Source organism: Nothoprocta perdicaria, unplaced genomic scaffold (assembly GCF_003342845.1).
Source record: "Nothoprocta perdicaria isolate Ctin4 unplaced genomic scaffold, notPer1 scaffold_83, whole genome shotgun sequence".
Lineage (NCBI taxonomy): Eukaryota > Metazoa > Chordata > Aves > Tinamiformes > Tinamidae > Nothoprocta > Nothoprocta perdicaria.
Window position 1 is genome coordinate 2,362,721 of NW_020456121.1, and position 20,528 is coordinate 2,383,248.

The window sequence follows — 20,528 nt, forward strand, 5'->3', positions numbered from 1 at the left end:
TGCCTGCAGAACACCCAGCAAGTAGATGATTGTAGGGGATGATATATTTTTTTTTAACGTTTTGAATGCTGAAACAGGCATAAGGCAGCCAAACATTTCTGGCTTTGCACCTTCTAAAGCCACTCTAAACAGTGGGACCCAATGCTGCTCCATCTCTGGATGAGATGCTGGTGTTGGCCTGACAATCACAGATCAGCCAGCTGCCCCTTATTCCTCTCTTAGATCCTGGGGAGGAAAAAATCTAGGGGAAAGACAAAAGGGGCAATAATTTACCACAGTGGTCTGTGAGGTGATCACTGGGACAGCCACGTTGCAAGGCCCACGTGCCCTGCTGCCCTCATGCAGAGCCGTGGTCATGGATGTGTGAGCTCCGTGCTCCCCAGGAATGATTTCCGTAGCTAGCTGTGAGAGGCAGCCCTGCTCACCTAGCCCTGGCGGGGCACGTCTCCAGCAAGGAGGTGTAAATCAGATATCAATCAAGAGAAAACAAGCCTTAACTGGTTTGTCAAGAGGAGACCTTGGGCCACAGTCCTCTCTGCCATTCACAGTTCACTGAAATCAATGGAGTTGTGCCGGCAATTATTCCGCAGGGAGTTTGGATCATTTCAGTTGGGCCGTGGGAAGTTACTGAACAGTAACAGCAATGCAAAGGAAAATTGCCTCATTTCAGGTTTTGTTGAAATCTYCAGATTCATCAGAAGTTTCTAAACCACTGGTGCTGCCTGAGGCCRTGGAGGAGGTTGTGGGGGGATGGAGAAAATTGGTGGCTTTTGAAGCAGGCCGAAAACTAGTGTCTTCTGATACTGAGTTTTCTTCTGGCTGCCCCTGCATTCACCAGAGCTGCAGCCTGCTAGGAGGGATCTGAGTTTTCTGGGATCTTTTGGCAARTGAAAAGGACTTTTTATGGGCACTGAGGAGACATGCTCATGATTTACACCACTGTGCCGACTGCTTGTGGGTTTGGAACTGTAAACTGAGGGACAAATCCAAAATGGCATCYGGGCGCAGGTCGTCAGGAAAAGAATGAGTTGGCGTGAGGACACTGAATGCCTTCCCTGTGAAGCTAAAAGCACGTGCAAGCAGGGTTGTCTGCCCAAACTGACTTCTGACACGCAGAGGTTCCCCAGCGGCAAAATTGGAATTTCAGAAATTATTAGGTTTGGGAGCTGTGATTTGGCCCATTCTAAGCAATAGCAATACCCTGAAAAATTCAGAGCTGAAAATCAGAGAGTATCAACTCCTGTCTTTTCACAAAAATATTCTGCTAAATCTATAGCTACCAGCTCAAATAATAATTATATGCATTTTGGATGACCCTTTAAAGATCATTTGCTTATTTTGAGCACTGAAGTTTTTGAAAATGTGACAGTAGAAACACATAACAGCTTCTTTCTGGGTTGCATTAAAACTGAACACTTGTTTTCTGTCATGGTGGCCCAAGGTAATTGATACACAGGCTTTTTGGTTGGCACCGTATTCCTTGTATATATTTCTGAATTTAAAAGAGGTACTGAAAAATATATACCAGGCAGTTACAGGTTAAGGATCATTTGCATAAATTAGCAAATTTGCAGATGAATTCATCTAGTGAAAAGTAAGACACGGGACACTGCATTTTAATAATTGACATTCCACATGAAATGCAATGTTCTTGAGGAGGAAATTGAGCTCCAGGTTGCTATTAGAGCCAGTGGAGCAGCAAGAGCAGGAAAGAAATGCCACCTCATATTATGCGAGTTACTGCTCCTGCATAACAACTATCTGCTGTTCTGATAGACTTCTTTTAATAAAACTAGTACTAGGGTTTTTATAGAGGGAGGCAATCAAGAAAAATACAGTCATCAACAATACTGAGCAGGAAACAAGGTACTGAGCAAGAAATGTCTATGAGATGGTCTCAGCACTCAGCCAGTAATTCATTATGCTGGAAAGTAATCTTTCTTTTTCTGTTTTGTTTGGCAGGCAAATCGCCTTACTTTTCACTTACACTAAGTAGTTACAAGATTACCCCAAAGTATGCAACACTGACAGAAAATTATAAATTATCCAATTTTTTTGTTCCCTGTCACAACATAGGTTAAATTGCAAAATAAAGATAAGTGATCCACTTAGCTGCCTCCTGCTGTCCTGATCAGTTTAAGAACACATTATCTTACAAATATTGGTCTTGATACAGAAGTAATGACTTTCAAAAGGTGCTAGTCAGTCATTCAAAGTCACAATACTTTCATTGTATCCCATAAATGCAAATTATATCTCTCAGGGAGGTGAAAGCAAATTGTCCCTAGTAATGTTTCTTAGTACAATTTAAAAATTAACTTAAAGTGAATTAAATCATTCTTTCAATGATATAGCTTTTCCAAAGCCCTACGCAGTAAGTATGTCATATAAGCTGCATTTCAGGGAATGCCAGTAAAATTGCACTTATTGCAGTATTCCTAATACCAATGAGAGCATTTTTATCATTAATCTGACTCCAGACCTGGAATCATCCGTGGCGAGTCCTGCTTTATCAGCTGAACAGATAAAACAACTATCCATTGCTCTCTCCATACTGACATTTTCTTGTCTCTAACTTCCTCTCTCCTTCTCTTTGTATATTTTAGTAGTAATTTCTTTTCCTTTCCTTGTTTTAGGGTTCTGAGAGATTTTAACTCTTGAATAGTTTGAGATGTTCCTCTAAATCAATTAGCTGCATTAATAACATTTTCCCCTTCAAACAATTCAGCTGTTTGAAATACAGATAATCAGATTCTTAACTACGGTGAGCCCAGTCTCCATGTATGCCCAGACTGACCTCCTTTCTCTTCACCGTTCCTAAGTCCTCATACCCATGTCTGACACGTGCATTTACACACGGAGAGGGCCCTGTTAAGCCGGACTCGCTGAGCCCAGCACAGGGACACGTGTCTGTGGCTCGCGGRCGGCCGCCGAGCCTCTTGCTGGGAAGGCAAAACGACTGCCAGGAGCATTAACAGGAAAGATCAGGTGGGAGATGTGTTTTACAGTGAAGGAGAAAGCAGGCACCTCTCAGCYACTGCTTTTCCAGTGAAGAATTATTTTATTATAGAATAGCAAATAGAATTATTTACTTCCCTGAAGTAGCACTGTAAGCGAAGTCAGGCAGCCCTGTGCTGCAGCGAACACACAGTAGTCAAGAGGCTTCCAGAAGTGCTTAGCTCCACCAAATAGGCTTTGCCTTTAAGAGTGCAGTAACAGCGTGAAAGCCTTTTCACCACGGTGTCACTGATGGATCTCAGCAGCTTTTCATGTATGCGTGCTGCAAACTCTTTATATTTTTACATTCTAATAACAGTGAACGGCATAAATTATCTCTAATTCTTGACTCTGCGAGGAAGCAGCCATCTGGTCTAATACCACTGTGACAGTGATATAGGACTGAACACTCTGTGCTTGGTCTGCTGCACAGAAAAGGACAATAGGACATATTTTAAAATGTCAGGATACATCAGAACCATATTCAGGAAAGTTTGCATTTATGAAAATTGATAGTATTGGAGATATATCATGATGCAGATCTAATCATGGCTGCTGGTATGGTGAATTAAATTAAGAGCTGATTTGAATTTTTCTAATTAAAGGTGTGTTATTCCTTCTCCCCTCATGTTTTCTATTTTGGTAAAACAAGCTTATTAAACAATTTTCCAGCAAGGTTTGTGATTCAAAGGGTTAAAGCTTTAGCAAAACCCCTGGTGTTACTGGAAGTATGAGGTACACATGTAAACCCCTGATGGTCTCAGTGCAATATTCAATGGGTATTTGTTTGTATTCCAAAATCATCACCGATGTTCATGTAATCATTATTGCTTGAACAAGGCTGGGTAACGAGCATACCCAGGTACTGCAGGGCAGGACCGCGTGTAGGCACAGCAGCTTAGCAAAGCCTGTACCAGGGGTGCTGTGTAGTCTTTCGATCACTATAGAGGGATGTCAGCTGCCTGCTGGCAATGCCTAAAATACAGGCTCACTGAAAATAGAGAAAGGGCAAAGAGAAAAATAAAGGTGACTTATGTGTGAGTTGGCAACTTTGCATTTAAGAGATAAGCAAATGTCAGTTAGATCAAAACCTATCCACTGGTGATTTACCCCAACAAATTAACCACAGCTTTGCTTAGTAGTTGCTTATATAAATTTTCACTTAGGGTTTTAATAAAGTAAAAACTTTTTCAAGAGTTTGAAACATCTGAAACCTAATAGTATCATTTAYAGGCATTGCATATAATGTATTTTCATCGCTAAGGTTAACAGCTTTAAGAAATTTACTGTATTGTTTAAAAAAATAAACATGAAATAGTTCTTTTCTCAGCATGAATAGCAGTTAGCCTATAGAGGTCAAAGAGTTAAATACTGTAGTGGGATTTTTAAAAGGACCTCTTAATTTTATGACCAATAATATCATTTGTATTTTATGTACTAGGAGGGGCTATCAAATTCATACTGCAGGGTGTTAGCTGATCACAGGGATAAGAAACAGCCCTCCCATCCCTTTTTGCCATGTAGGACATTGCATAATTAGCCAGCAGTTTTCTTTGAAGCACCTAACATAGGCCACTGGCAAAGACAGACTGGCTTGACGGATAATTGATCCAATCTGCTTTGGTAACTCTGTGTTCACGTCTCCTCCACTAATATATGCTTGTCGAACAAAGAGGGGGCATTTTTGAATTTTCCATCTTGCTTTCTGCTTGTGAGACTGCCAGGTATGCAGTAAATGGGTCCTTTCATGAAGTGGTCCTGCTGGAGTCTGTTGTGCAGTGTAAGGTATGGGTAAGTATGTAAAACTAGATGCAGCATCGTTTTGCACACCAGGTTTTTGAGTGAAGATTCTCCAGACAGAATCTTGCATTTTGTGTGGAGGGAGGAGGAAGGATGTGAGTGTCAGGAGTGGAAGTGGTCAGCCTTGCATAAGTAGTCAGAGGATTTCCAGAGTCAGATGGAAAATGATTTGATTTATCTTTGCTTAAACCATTAAATTAGAGCCTGAGGGAAGAAATAGAGAATGTTGCCATGCAATCATCATAAAGTTTCTGCAGATACTTCATTTTCCCTGGTAACTCACAGATAGAATACTTGTAAGGGGAAATTTCTAGAAATTATTTGCTTGTGGAATTTCATCTGTTAAATCTAACACCTGGCTGTAATCTTTTAAATGCAAGTAGACGCCAAGGAAGCCTGTGAGTTCAGTTCATTTGTTCTTGTATGCCTTAAATGGTATCAAGAAACACACTGATCTTCACTCTTGTTTCTTCACTGTTTTGAAACCAAGTAAAAACTGTTAAAATCTGCTGTGGTCTGTGAAATCCTGAGCAGAAGTCAGTTCCCATTTCTGGCAGAAAATGCAGAAGCAATGTGAGGTCCCCAGATCCCTACCTGACTGTCGCGCTGTTTTTAACAGTAAACAAATGGAAGCTCTGAGAAGACTTGTGCTGCGCTAGTGTGTAGGACGCACTGGTGGGGTGTCCTGCAGGCTCTTTTGCTGACCAGAGACTTCCTCAGCTCAGCCGTGGTGAAAGATGCTCAGAACTGCCGAAAAGCAGTTACAGTTCAAAGGCCTCACTTTAGGATTTGTGGCTTTGACCTCACCAGGTTTCTCAAGGCGAGGAAAGTCTCTCACTTCCCTTTCCTCTTTTCCCTTCAAAAGCAATGGGAGAGGCAAGGAAAGTGCAAGAGTGAGTGTTGCTTGTGGATGGGCTATCAGCCCAGGGTCTTGACTCTTTAAATAGATCAAACTGCGTCTGGCCCAAGACCTCAGAACATCTGTTAATCAGACTCAGGAAATGCTAATGAGATGAGAGTTTGCAGCAGAGGTACCGCCAACAGGTTGCTCTGCAGCCACGAGTGTCATTTGTCATCCTCRCTGAAGTCTTCTACATCTGGATGGAAGTTGCGTGTGTTCATTAGCACGAGTTCATGGACATTAGTGGGAAGAGAYCCTCTAAAGCTGGCAGCCTTTATTCTGTCTGGACAGCGTTAAATAGTTGCTATGTYCTATGCCCTTATTAGACTTTCTAGAGGTTCTATTCTAGAAATTCAAAGCATGTTTTGCATTTTTTCAGTAAAACAATTGAGTATACTTGTATAACCTGTAGAAAACACAGGGAATTCGAACTGTCCTCTTTAAAGCTATTATTGAAGTAGTTGGGCTGTTCATTATCATGTGCTATATCTGTCATAAAAACTTGCGTGTGAAGAAGGATGAATGAAAGAATGAATGAGAGGGAGAGGAAAGAAGGAAGGAAGGAAAGAAGGATGGGAAAGAAAACAGAACAAAAGAGACAGACAATTCCAGTGTGCTCTCTGATAAGGTTTTCAGCAAAGGAGATAATCCATTAGAATACAAGAGTAAGCATGGGGAAGATGATTACAGAGCTACAGACCAAACGCCGTGATCTTACTGTAAAAAGAATATTGTGAAATGCAGGAGGCACCTACACACATCACAACTAAAAAGAAAGATAGATGCCCTTTACTGATAATAGTAACTTATTTCACATTATTATTATTTTTTTAAATGCTATTATTTTTTCAGAATTTACAATACAACTGATGCATTTTTCCACAACACCCTGGTGGCTGCTAGCAAGCATTTTCCAGTCAATCAATCAGTCACTCAAGTAGTCAAAATCTTTACCCACATAAAAGTCTATTGAGAACAAGTTTTATTTACAGTGGTGACCAGGCCAAGAAAGCTCACAAACAGCAATATGTAACATCACTTACAGACATACAATCACTATTGTATATTACTAGAAAGCTCCCAAACATATCACCAGGCATAAATCAATTACATAAAATACCACAAACATCAAATAAACCAATAAAAGAGAGAAGGTCATAACACCGTCAGGCATGTCATGAATAACCACCACAAACATCAGCCAGTGATTCATCCAGAGTATGAATAAAAAAAGCCTAAAGATATACAAGCGATTCCTGCTAGATCCTTCTGTGTTCTGTTAAAAATGTGTTACTGGCTTTTGATGTTGTCTATTTGACAACATTGCTCCTATTTATATTTCACTAAGGGCATCAATTATTTTTAAGGTTTGTGTTAATTAAAATTAGAGTTTACATTCTATGTATGTTTTGCTTTACAATTCATTACAGATGCTTGCTGGTAATCAGCAATTCTTTGCATTTAATAATACAATGCATTATGTTATTATAGTTTGCTCTATTAAAGGAAATTGGACATAGAATACTATAGATGACATTGTTTGGATCTCCCCGCCAATTATGAATATATATAATTCAAAACCCACTAAAAATTGAAAAACATTAATTGAAATAACTTTACAGACATCTTGAAAGTTTCAGGCATTCATCACTTCTCATGCTCTGCATCACTGCTTATATGCAACTTATGCTTATTATTTGCTATATTAGCAATAAAGAATGCATGTAAAACCATAATTAAATTTTGTCTTTAGAGAGCTGAGAGTTTATACATGGAACAACATATCTGTAATGATTAAATAGAACAACTGCAATCATCCAGTTTTAAATGCAAAATCATGATTTTATTATTACATCTGCCTTTGCCCACTGGTAGGACCATGTTAAATCCATACCAGTCTAAATGGGTCCTCTTCCTCTGAACTCTCAATTAAAGTGTGTGTTTGTACTTTTGCAAGGGTCAGGAGTGCTTTGTTTGATATTACATGGCACAGAATTTTCCAGAGAAATAAATGAYTGCATACAAAATAGGTATCCCACACATGATGTTTCATCTGAGTGAAATTTTAGGAAATAATCTAGAACATGCAAGTTCACCTCTTTGTCTAGTGCTTCTGRTTATTCATTCTGGTTATTACATGCTCTAGGTGTGCCTGCTTGAGCAGGAAGGTTGGACTAGGTGATCTCTAGAGGTCCCTTCCAACCTTTAAGATTCTGTGATTCAGCATGTAGATAATGTAAATAAAAATTATATTCAATCAGTCAGTTGAACTTGACAGCAAATGAGATAGCATTTCTCATCTAATCCTCTTCTTAAAAGGAAGACCTGTGGTCCAATCATGGTATGCAAGTGGYGATGATATTGACCACCATTTACATTTGAATAATGTTCATTTGCTGAAACATCAGCAGGACAAACCTGTCTCCTAACTTGGTACCAAGTGCATCTTGCGGAAAATTAGACTTGATTTTAAAACTCTTCTATGGCTGAACTGAAGGTTTTTGAAAGTGAGTTTAAAAAAATATGGTTTATTAATACACAACCTGTTCCAGATACGCAGCTTATTCTGAAATTCAAAATAAATAGATCATCGAGGCTCTTTATCTAGATATCCTGCTTTTAAACTGATCATATGGGCTGAAAATCAGACTGCCATCACTTCAGATTAGTCATTTTTGCTTCATTGATAACATATGTACCTAGAAGCAAGTTCCACAATTTAAAAAGATTCCAACCCCTCTATGCATGAATTCTCAGCTATAGACCCAGCTAGCATATGCAAACAGTAAGCAATTTGTTTTGCAGCATGTCACATAATTCTCTTTTTTTTACACCCAATATCTATGATTAAGAAATGTAATACATACTAAGAAAGTCTTAGATAATTTACAGGATGCATTAAAGTGTTTTGCATGAGAATATAGTATGATACAGACGGCAGAAGAATTATGTCTTTCATTAAAAGGTTTGCAACTCAGTGTGCTATGATATAACTATAGCAGTTTTTCTGTCTCAGTGAAGGTTTTTTATTTTAAACACTGCCTTGAAAGCCCAGGGATGCATATGCAATAGCACTACTTTAGCTATACGTTTTAACTTAATATCACCTCTCACTAATTACACACTGTCAGTTTACCTGCTGTCCCAGGGTTATGGGTGAGCAGCAGTGCTGTTACTGTTCTTCATCTCTCTGAATCTTGATGTGAGCAGTAAAATAAGGTGGCATTTTTCATTATTTAAAGTTCTTTTTTTTTWAAATACTAGTTCAAAGCCTATTTGAAGCAGTTCGTCAAGAATGATATACATTAAGGTCAGGATTAAAAGAAAACCAATTACATGGAAGAAATATGATTTTTGCCACAGATCCCTCATGTGCAAATTAGGATGTGTATTTGCTGCCTAATTTAAAAAGCACCAAGGACAACTCACAGGGATATAGAGTGGCCTTTGGAGAAGTTCAGTGCTTGTGCTTCTGGAGGAATTTAAGCAGGAAAGGGAACAGCGCCCTTGGCAAGAAGGCTTGTGTTTGGAGAAAACTTGGTCATTGCTCAGCATGCTRCACAATGTTTGGGAATGAATGAATRAATAAATAAATAAATGTTGGAGCCCTGCTTTAACTGGYGGCTTGGAAGCTTCTCCGGGTTGCAGTGATCTCCAAGGGGGTCTGGGCATCAGCCGTTCTGCATCCTGCTCATATCCTCACACTGTTGCTGACTGAATAAGAGAACTCCAGGCCAACGTGGCATTTTGATGCCACCTGATTGCAAGAGTGTGGTTTACAGGGCTTAATCCAAAGTTTGAGCTTTCTGCCTTTCTAGGATCAAGGTCTACTTCAGGGGCACTGCTGGGCGAGTCTGGTGCCTTGCAGGTGGCTCTCCTCAGCCCCTCACTGCAGTTTAGATCAGTCAACTGCACGGCTTTCTACCAGTTTTATCACTCTCGTGTTGTCTTCTCATCACTTGTCTGCTTGTGTTTGTGTCTGTCACTCATCTATGACACTGTAGGCAGAAGGGTGACATTTTGTTCCCTGCTCCATGGACCATTACTATTGTCTAGCTTGGGATGTTTTAAACATGAAACAAAGATGTGTGTGAACTTTTGATTCAGGTAAGAATGATAATATTAGAGAATGGTGGCTATAAGCTAAAAAGCAGGAGATTGAGTTGGAGGTCTAAAAATCATACGGTAATAGTTAGCATTAGCTGGTATAATACCTAACATTGTTTTAGCTAACTGGTAAAAATACTGCACCGTCTTGTCCTCAAAGACATCTCTTCTGTTTTGCTATTTCTGACTAAAATAATACACAGACTTGATAAATCCAAGAAGCCTGAAGAACTTTTCCCCAAGATATTTTCTGAGCGTGCGGGCTTTGGTGAAATTTTTCAAGCTGAATTTAACAGAAACTGGAGTAGTAGTAAATCTTTCATTGTTTAGGTACAGCTTGCTTGTAGCTTGGTGCAGAAGAATCGTGTTCTTCTGCAAGGAATCTGCATATTCTCCCAAGACACTGCTTGTGAAGGCAAGGAGACTCAGCAAGGCTTGTCCAACTTAAAGAAGCTGTGGTATTTCTTCTGCATCCTGCTTGGTGCAGACTCGGGCAGGTTGGAGTCACGGCCTGGTGGGCTTGGGCAGCAGAGTGTTCCCAGGGCGCAGGAGACAACCCCAAGGCACTGAGAGCTGTAGCTTCCCACACATAATACAGTGTGTTCAGATTAATGAGAGCAATATGCAAATAATGCAAATCCCTGACAGCTGTAATGACTTTGCAGGGTTTGGACATCTGGGCACTTTGTAACCTACCAGAGAGCTAAGCTCCCCAACAGTATCATGCCCAAAGATACCTCTRGTCTAGTGCTATTTTTGTCTCCTTTTTGCTGCTGAGCTGAATTCCAGCCGCCTTCCCACTAGCCAGGACCCCGGCCCTCTCCTGCTGTTGAGTTAATGATTTGCTGCAGGAATTACAAAACTTYTCCCAAATGCTCCAGGCATCCAAAATAGGGTGAGTGGCACTGACTCACCTTTGGAAAATGCTGTGAATTGGSGTGTGAATGAAAACTGCTATTATGGCAATTGGTGTCAGCGCTTCCTTCGGGGCAAGGGACCTCAGAATGGCTTGTTGCTACTATTCAAGGAATCCCCCCACGGATAGTCTTTTATTTCATATTCTCTTAATACCGATGAGTAGTAAACCTTTGATCCAGTCTGCCCTCCTTTGGCTTTAGATGTTTGGGGCAGGTGAGTCACAGGTGGAACTTAACCTGGTATAACTTAACCTCCGAGGTACCTTAACCTCCAAGCCTGATCCTGATCGAGGGTGTGGCAGAGCAGGACTCTCTCTGAAATGAATGCCCAAAAACTAGGAATTAAATTTGAGGTCACCCACAGGACAAAATCCTTGGATCTTCCTGGGTTTGTCTCTGCCGCACAGTGTCTCAGTGATGCCGTGTACACATTACTCTGTGGAAATTTGTATGAGATCATAAACTCCATGTTCCCCTTTTTCTGAAGACCTAATGATCCCTCGTGCAGTGATTTTCAGCACTTTTAATTGTTCACAGCAAAAGTAATTGGCAGCTGAATTAGGAGTGCATGAAGTATATTACYGGTCACTTCTTTTCTTTGCCAAAATTAACCATTTAACTGGCACCTGAATTTATTGGAAATGTCTGATTTTAGTGTTGAACTATCTTAAGGCACCAGCAGTGAAATAAAGGTAGCAGTGTCTATTCACCTCAGAGAGACATTGGGAAGATGGATGCTTCCCAAAAGTTAAGTGCTATCCTGATAAAGGCCACAGGCATCCATCTGAGCAAACAAGGAGTTCTGTCATCAGAGCTTTCACTAGGAAATAGGAAACAATTCCTTGCACCTTTCCTTGCCAATCGGGGAAAAACTAATGATCCAAGAGCTTTGTATGTAGGCACTGTTTATCCTGTACACCCGATGTTACTGCATCGTGAAACCTGAGAAAAATAGCTTATAGCTGAAGATGTTGGTAGGTGCATGCATGCAAGAGGTTTGACTTAATGTTGTATAACCATTATTCCAGTGTTTCCTTTAGAGTGCTTGGCTTTGGAATGTTACCGATGGTCTTTCAAAATGATTTTTGGTATATAAATACTGATATATATTTATTTTGACCTTCAAAATGTGAGCAGACTTTTTATTRCTAAGATAAATTAACTCTTGTATTYGAGGGTATCATAAAAATGCCAAATTTGTACCTTACTTAAATTCTTAGCACTAGCCTTCTATATCTGTATTGATATATGCATCTATAATTAATCATTGTCAATAATTGAAAAGGATTTAGGGGATATGACTTTTTTGTGGTATAAAATTATATGAATCATTCAACTGAGAGGAAAAGATGATTCAAGATATATAATCTATTGAATTTCTCAGGCCAAATTTATGTGTCAGTATKTGTCATCAGAGAAAAAGAATATGAGGTCAAATAAAATCTCTTGCCGGAAAGATATCTAAATGAGCATGAAAAAATCTTTGTATATTTTCTCAATATCAGAGAGTGCTGCATGTGTGATTTGGTACTTTTCATCATTCTCCTTTATATTGACACACACACCTTCTGGTGGCYCCTCTTCTGTACTCAGACATGACAAAAATTCAAAAGCGAGATATCCTACTAAGGATGGGAACAACCCAAAGGATATCTTAGGCTTAGTAACCTGCATCCTAAGAGTCCAAAACATGACATTTCTCTCCAGAACATCTGCCTTTTCCCTTTATAAAGGCCAATGAACACCTCTAATTGGTGGTGTTTAATCACAGTTTCCCATATAWGTGATAGTGTATTTGTATATATGGAAACGTCTTGCTTAAAAATCATAGAATCATAGAATCATAGAATGCTTAAGGTTGGAAGGGACCTCAGAGGTCATCGAGTCCAACCCCCCTGCTCACGCAGGGTCACCTAGAAATAAAAATAGAAATAAAAATAGTCTAATACAAAGTGATCCGAGGTTTCAGTGCCGAATATTTGTATTCAGCTGATGCAGACTTGTCATTATCACCTTGTGATGAGTAGATGCTCACTAACAGACCAGCTCTGCACCTCATCTTAATTGTTATCAAGTTTCTACAATAAGAACTATAAAATGCATCTTTAGTTAGACTTTCTGTCTAGAATTTATGTATTAATTTCAGCTATAATGTATAGAAACATGCAAATTGTACAGTATCATACAAGCTATCAGATGCACTGAGTTCCACAGCTTCCAGTTATCTTGATTCATATAAATTGAAAAAAAATATTTTAAGTGTCAGAGAAAGTGATATACAACTTCAAAATTTGAATATTATATCTTTTAGAAATTATTTTTTAGAATTTTTTTTAGATATTTCTGAAGGTTTAACATTTTTGACAGACACATTTAATTTTGAGAAAAGCAAATTGCCCATAAGCAACATAGCTATTTTACTACATCTTCATTCTTAAGTTTTAAATTCATATAAGCAAGAATAGAGAAAAAATCTATTTTATATGAACTTTTTTATTCCAACAATACCAAAAGGTGATGAATGTAGCCACATGATTACACGTAAACATAACCCTCCCAAAAGTGGCTGCTGGCCTTAGGATCAGCTCTTAGTGACAGTACAGAAGCTTAGATGGCCAGCAGYATCTAGCAATAATTGCAACTTTATCAGGCTGTTCTCAAGTAAGTGCTGTCACTGCCTGAATCTGGTGATAAATTGCATTGATCATGTAGGTTACAGAACCCCTATCAGTATCAAAGGAAAGACATTATATTTTGACAGTGCTGTCTCCATTGTCAACTTCTGCAAGTGTTGTACATGGAATGCCTCATTTATTAACTGTTTATAAATTAAATGGGCAGAAAAAAAATCACTGCTAATTTAAAATACTTGCAAAAAATTTTAGAATGCTTTTAAGAGAAACTTCAAATTCATTTAAAGTTTTGACTCTGGATATTGCAATAACATGTATGGGAGGGTGACATGCTGTGCATAACATGATCAGCTAATAGGAATAACACAGCAACTTCCACAAGCTCCGTGGAAATCCTTGCTTTGAAACTCACAGGAGTTTTTCATATTGCAGCAAGATTCTGAGCCTGTATTCTCTTCTTAGCTATAAGTGTTTCACGATTGCCATAAGACTTGGAGATTGAACCCATAGTCCTGTAGTTAATTTGACTACTATAGCAGGAGGTCACTGCTGGATGATGCCATACATAGTTTTTAAGCAAAAGGCAGAAATCACAGTAAAGATAAAGCAGCTGCTGTGGTCCCGGCAGTTAATGTCCTTAAGCCATAAGAAAATCTTTTGTCATCCCTCCTGGCTTGAGCAGCTTGCCAAATTTTCAATTTTTTAATTTATTCTTAGGAGGAAAATTAATGATGAAGTCAGATATTCCTAATTTAGAAGCTTCTACTTTCTTAAAATGAGAATATAATTTATAAGAACATGGTGGAATAGGAGTTTCAGTTTAGTTTAAAATGAACATGAAATGAGGTTAGGTATTGCCATTAGTCTAAAAATACTCCYTCCTTCTTCTGTTCCCAGTATCGACACATACAGGATAGACTGTTTCACACCCAAATCTGTGACTAAAAATTGTGTCCTTACAGGGAAAAGCTGACATTCAGCTCCTTGTGCTTCTCATGCCTAATAAACGGTGTAAGCTACGTGTGTTTTGATACAGTTTCCTTTCCACCCCCCTTCTTTTTAATTAACTCTATGCCGAGTCTAGAGAAATGTGTGTCTTGGTCCTCAGCCKCATCCCAGCTAGCTTCAATGAGCAGTGCTAGGAATTCAAAATAAAATGTCTCATAGGTTATGTCTGCTAACAAATTTCCTCTAATTGACATCAAACTGGTTAATTTCCATATAATAAGTGTTGATGGATTCAAGGGCCCAACTCAGCAGCCTACGCTGGTCTGTACAGTGCGGACTCCCTTTCTGGAACGCAGCGGAATATTTAGGGTCTGGCCAGATCCGAAGGATGCTGGGAGTTGGAACAATGTTTTTAATCTTGGCTACTAATTATGTGGCAAAGGTATAAACTGGGCTTTGCAAATCATTATTTCCATTAGAAAGGTGTTGGAAGCAATTCCACTGAGGGCTTCCCTCCTATTTATGCAGCTGCTATTCCCCTGGGAGGAGGCCATTGCAGCCCTGGCTGAAACGTGGGCTTCTGTTCTGTTTCCACAGCACTTGGAAGAAAAACAAAACAGGCCTAATGAAAAACACACACGGGAAATGCTTTATTATTTCATCATCCTCACCTACCGAGATCTGGCACCGCTCTGTGTTTAGGAAGAACTTCTCCCGCCCTCTCCCTCGCGCCGTGTGGTTATATAAGGCTGACACTCTGTCATTTCCTGTCAGATCATTTCAGAGGAATTTGCTCTTATTTCCTCCCAGCCTCATCCCCTCCTCCTGGCCTCGGTGCTGGCTCCGTGCCCCGGCAGCCACGCTGTGTTTGCTTAACTGCATGGCGCGCGAGGCCGGGGCCTGCGGAGCCAGCAGGGCCGTGCGCGGCCTCGCAGGCCACAGAGGCCGCAATTCTGGTGTACACAAAATGTACACCAAAAAAAACATGCAATTCTGTGCCTTCTCACAAAATGTACACCAAAACAACATAGGTTTTGGCTAAACATTGGCCAGCGGGTGCCTTTGCTCTTCATCATTTCTTGTATTCCACCTCAGGTGGAAACACATTCTGAGCGTGTCTGCGTGGTGCACAGTTCACGCACCACCACGGCCGGCTAGTCAGCAAATTTATCATTTAAATTGTACCTCGGGATCAGGTAAACACGCCAGGCTCCCATGGAAGTAGCCCCAGCACTACCTGCTTACGCACGGTCACCACCAGGATTTTTCTGCTTTGGCATATTTGTAGCAGCCTARATGGATTAGCTAAAATACCTCTGTCTCATAAATGGTGTAAAACTATTTTAGCACCCAACAATGGTGTGAAAATAAACCATGCAGAAACAGGACATTTATACTTGAATGATGTGTGAGCTTTTCAGTGGGTAAAGTGGTCACAGTTCATTGTTTAAAAAAAAAAGTCTTAAGACACTAATAATCTCCACACCGAGATTTATGGTACTGGAGAAAAAGACCTAGGTAAACTATCTGACTGAGAAGTCATTTCTTCCTTCCCTGGCAGCCCAGGGTTTGTTTAAATGCTGTTAGGAGAAGGCTAATTAAAATAATTTTGCCAGAAGTCTGGGAGATCGGTAAGTTCAACACCAGCTCAGTGGTCTTGCTCTGTAATGACAGCTTCTTTCCTAATGTAAAACTAGAAATTTCTTGCTGAGACAGAAAATCAGAACTTAGATACTTCCCTCGCACATAGTTATAATAATAGTAATCATTATTTTGGGTAGCAGCTATAAAATAAAGAATAACTGACATTTTATGATGATATTTAAATTTTATTTAGTATTATTGCTGATATTTAAAGCTAATAGGCTGTTTTCAAGGGGACAGAAGGACTGAATAATTTCCATTCTACTCATGATAGATTTTTCTTGTCCAGAATACTATAAGAACTTTAGAGCAGAATCACACAAATCACTATCTGTATAAGATCCTTAGTTGGAGTTAACATTTGGTCTAGCGTTAACATGTCCACCGCTAACCCAATATAATGTCAGATGAACAATTTTATTTTTTCATTCTATAATCCATATCCTTTCTGCTTTTTAAGTTCCATTTTACACTTAGTAGAGAGAAACATTTGATGCACACAAGAGAAGAGTTGGATTTATTTCCATTTGTTCAGTATCCACAACATAGAGCTTTTAAATCTTACATTAATGGAACTTTTAGAATTTTCTAACTTTTAAGTTTATTAAATGAGAGTTAATAAAATCTTCAACTGACAAGCTAAAATTAAATCCTAATGTTAGGAGGTTTGCCCATATGTATGTGCTGTTTGTTTTTTGAGGAAGGAATATCTGCACAGGTGAATAGATCTATCACAGAAATAAAGTATTTTAATTTTCCTGAGTAAAAGTGGCAGATGTTTTTAGCACATGTTCTATATTTTATCCAATTTAAATGCCTTTGTTAAGCCAAATTTTCTATCTTATGCARCTCTTGGTTTGTTTTCAGGATTGTCACTATATGCTTTTTGTTTTCTTGAGTTTCTTTATTTCTTAAGTTTCCTGACTTTCTAGCTCCTTCGTAGTAATGACTGATCAAAAACAACAAGTAATCTCAGCAGAGAAGTTTCAAACCAAAAAGAACATTTAGTTCTGTTTAGCTCTAACTAAAAAGAATGAGAAGACCTATGGGATGCAACAGTACTTGGCTGTGCCTTGATAAAATAGTATGGGATGTTTATCACAAACACTGACATCTGTTCTGAACATGATTTTGCAGACAAACAAGCAGCAATGATAAAGATTTGCTTTAATTTTGTTCTTTTTTTTTAATTACTTATATGTATTCTGGTGAGTTCACTAAGAACCATTTTCTGTATGTACTCTTTACATGATACACCCTGTCTGAGCTAAGTCAAGGAATAGTACTGACCTTCACATGTAAGGAGGTCTATCATGGACTTTATGGTCTTTGGTTCCCTTCTTGAAATACTGTGTTTCCTTCTGTCCAGAAAAATCTGGGAGAAGGAGAAAGATTGGTTTTTCACACTGGGAGCTTTTGAAGAAATAAAAATAAAAGCCTGTCTCAAGACAAGCCCCAGTGACTAGGTCCTCAGAAACTATATGAAATGAGGCCAAAAGGAAGGTGGGGTAGAAACCTAGGACAGCAGATCAAGAACAGAGTAAGTGTATTAAGACAAAAAGTCCGAGGTAGTAAGCCTAGAAGGTCTAGCTGTTCAGCCTAGAACTGTGATGATTGTTACTCCCTACAACCTTTGAAGAGCATAGATAAGATGGACTGTGACTTTCTACAGAAATTTCTTATATGGTGGCTTTTTCTATTCTAGGAGCTATAGCTAAAAGGATTTTGGCAGGAAAGAACAGGATTTATGATGGGCTTTATAATTTATTAACCAGAAGCACCAGAATGCCTGAGACAGCATGTACAGAAGCAGAAACATTGGAAGATTGCTCCACTGGGAATACTTTTTGTGATCTAGGATTTTCCAATAAAATGTTATTAGACAGAGGATGAATTTCCTATCTATTTTGATGCTGAACTGTAGATAAAATTTGTGATTATACTGCTATAGTAAAGCACTCTACTACAATTCTAAAAATCTTAGTCAGGATATATCTGCATGTGTGGGGCACAAGTAAATCTAATAGCAGTTCTTTACCTCAGGATGACAAAATTCCTCCCTCAGAGGAGGAAATCCCTCAGAGAAAGAAAATGAGCAGGGCTTTTTGGTGATAGCAAGCTATGAGAGCAGAGACATAGAAATGCCTTTAACATGCATATTTAGACAAAAGTCCAAAAAGAAGTGAATATACACAGCCTGGCAGAAATGACCAAGCTATATCATATGCAGTTGGGATGAAAATAATAATAATAATAATAATAATAATAATAATAATAATAATAATAATAATAATAATAATAATAATAATAATAATAATAATAAAAGTTCTCTCCCATACAAATGACCCACGACTTTGAAGGTTCTTGGAGAACATTATGATGATGAGATTAGTAGTGTTCACTTTGGGACAGGTGTCAGCGGGACTGACATCTGGCTGAAGATGGAGATAAGTATTGGGGTGATGAGGAGCAACAGACCCACATGCATGAGGTCCACCATATTCTCAGAATAGTATTGTCTGAAGAACCTAGGCCTTGACACACTTCAGTACTCATAAGGAAGACACTGGAGAACCATTTGCATGAGTGCCATGGAAATATAGGTAAAGTAGTAAAGAATTCAGAAAAAAAAAGCACAGAATTAGAAGACTAATTAGTCCACTGAAGGAAGTGGTACATATAGTGCTACCAAAGCACTTGCAGTGTTCTGTCTTGAGAACTCAAATACACCTAAAACTTTTCAGCTCTCATGGAGAATGATAGGAAATATGATGACTTAATGGTGACATTAATCAATATATGGCACTATCCCAAGTAAAAGTTGTGGGTGTGCACAAGGCAGCCTTTATATCTGCAAAATCTGCAAAGGCCAGTGGGTGGCTAGGAGTCACTGCAAAACACTCAGAAACCAGGACCACTGGGGCTTAATGACTTCTGATAGAACAATTAAGGACTGGAACAAGTTTTCAGGAAGGGATTCGATACACAGTTGGAAAAGGTCCAAACAATGAGAAGTGTTGTAGTAATTTCAAAAGTTAGAAAAAATAGCCCAAACTGGAATGGTTTTCTAAGAGGAAAATTTCAGAAAATAAGAAAGAAGCAGACATTCTTGTATGTGAGATATAACCGTATACCACTTCAGATGACAACTTTCACCTTTTGATTGYAATTAGAAATGAGGGTTCCTTCAAGCCCACCAGCAGCCAGTGTGGGGCTGTGAGAAGGCACAGGGATATTTGTGCCACAGGGGTTAGGGGACACCTCACAGCTCAGAGAGAGGGTTTCTGTAGCGAGGATGGCCAGTGAGGATGAGTGTCCATCAAAAGCTGGGGGCAGCAACGATTCAGACCCTGAGTCAGGAGGGAGAGAGCTGCCAAGTTAATCTCTTCAGATAGGTTTTCAAAATAACCAACCAAGCCAAATATGAGAATTTGAATTATTTATTCTTATTTGTAGGTGCTGACACTGTACTAAGTACCACAAAAGAGTTCCTGTTTTGAAAGGCTTCCAAAATAAATATCACCTAATTTTTTTTTGCAGGAGCTTGGCCCTGTGCCTGTTAGTAGCCTGACCGTGATACAATCCTAGCACATAATAACATCCCGTGCTTATTTGCTTCTGAGCAAAATGACTGATGATGCTTACGAAGAATTTCAGCTCCATTATACAGACATACACACATGTATAGACTTCAGGGCCATGTATTGTTTAGGAAACAGGCAAACTTTCAACATTTTTTGATGTTGAGGGAGTTGTGTTCATGACATGAGTTCTTCTGGCAGTATTCACAAGTGTAAAACTTTCTAGGAAATAATTGTGAATACCAGATAAAATCTTGATACCCTTGGAGCTAAGAGGAATTTTTCTTTTGAATTAAAACTTTACAATACCTCTGTTTTGCTTGGTAAAGAGTGGTCAGCTTTCTGTTTGGCTTCAGTGTTCCAAAACCTATAACTGTATTATGTAACTCTGCTACACATTCATTAAAAGTAATTAAAAGTAAGCCCTAAAAAAAAGCTTCACATAGTTGACATGGAATCTATCACATCATATTATTTCTTGCTTTGTTTTGTAGAGTTTGAACTGATTTTTACAATTAAAAAAATTAATTCATAATTTTATAGAACAAAAGATATGAGAAAGTCCTGCTTGTCTTGACTCATAAGTTATTTCATAATAATCAACAGTGTTGTATCATTGTAAATAATAGAGAATGAGAATCAAAGTTTGAATATTTACAGGAAAATCAGTTGTGCACATATCTTTTTGCAAAATAATGAACTGCTTTTACTTTACATAGTTAATTTTTCAGTACATACCTAACAGATACATTTCTCCCATGCATTCAGAGAGGGAGAAATGTCAGATATTTTTAATGTATTTTACTTCAGTGGATTTGATTAGGGTCTTGCTCTTGTGAAATCTGGCTTGAATTCAAGTTAAAACATTGTTTGCTTTCTTTTTTTTTTTTTTGTCTTCCTGCCTTTAACTATTCTTTTGCAATGTGAAATTGCCATAGCCTATGGTTGATGTCTTCATCACAGTGGAATGCTTTTAAACTTAATGAAGAGTTGCAGTAAA

General features: G+C 38.8%; 1 long non-coding RNA gene across 1 annotated transcript in view; it reads left to right on the forward strand.

The window, feature by feature from the left end:
- Positions 1-20,528, forward strand: part of LOC112958262 — a 127,739-nt gene that overhangs the window by 92,695 nt on the left and 14,516 nt on the right. The window lies entirely within an intron of this gene.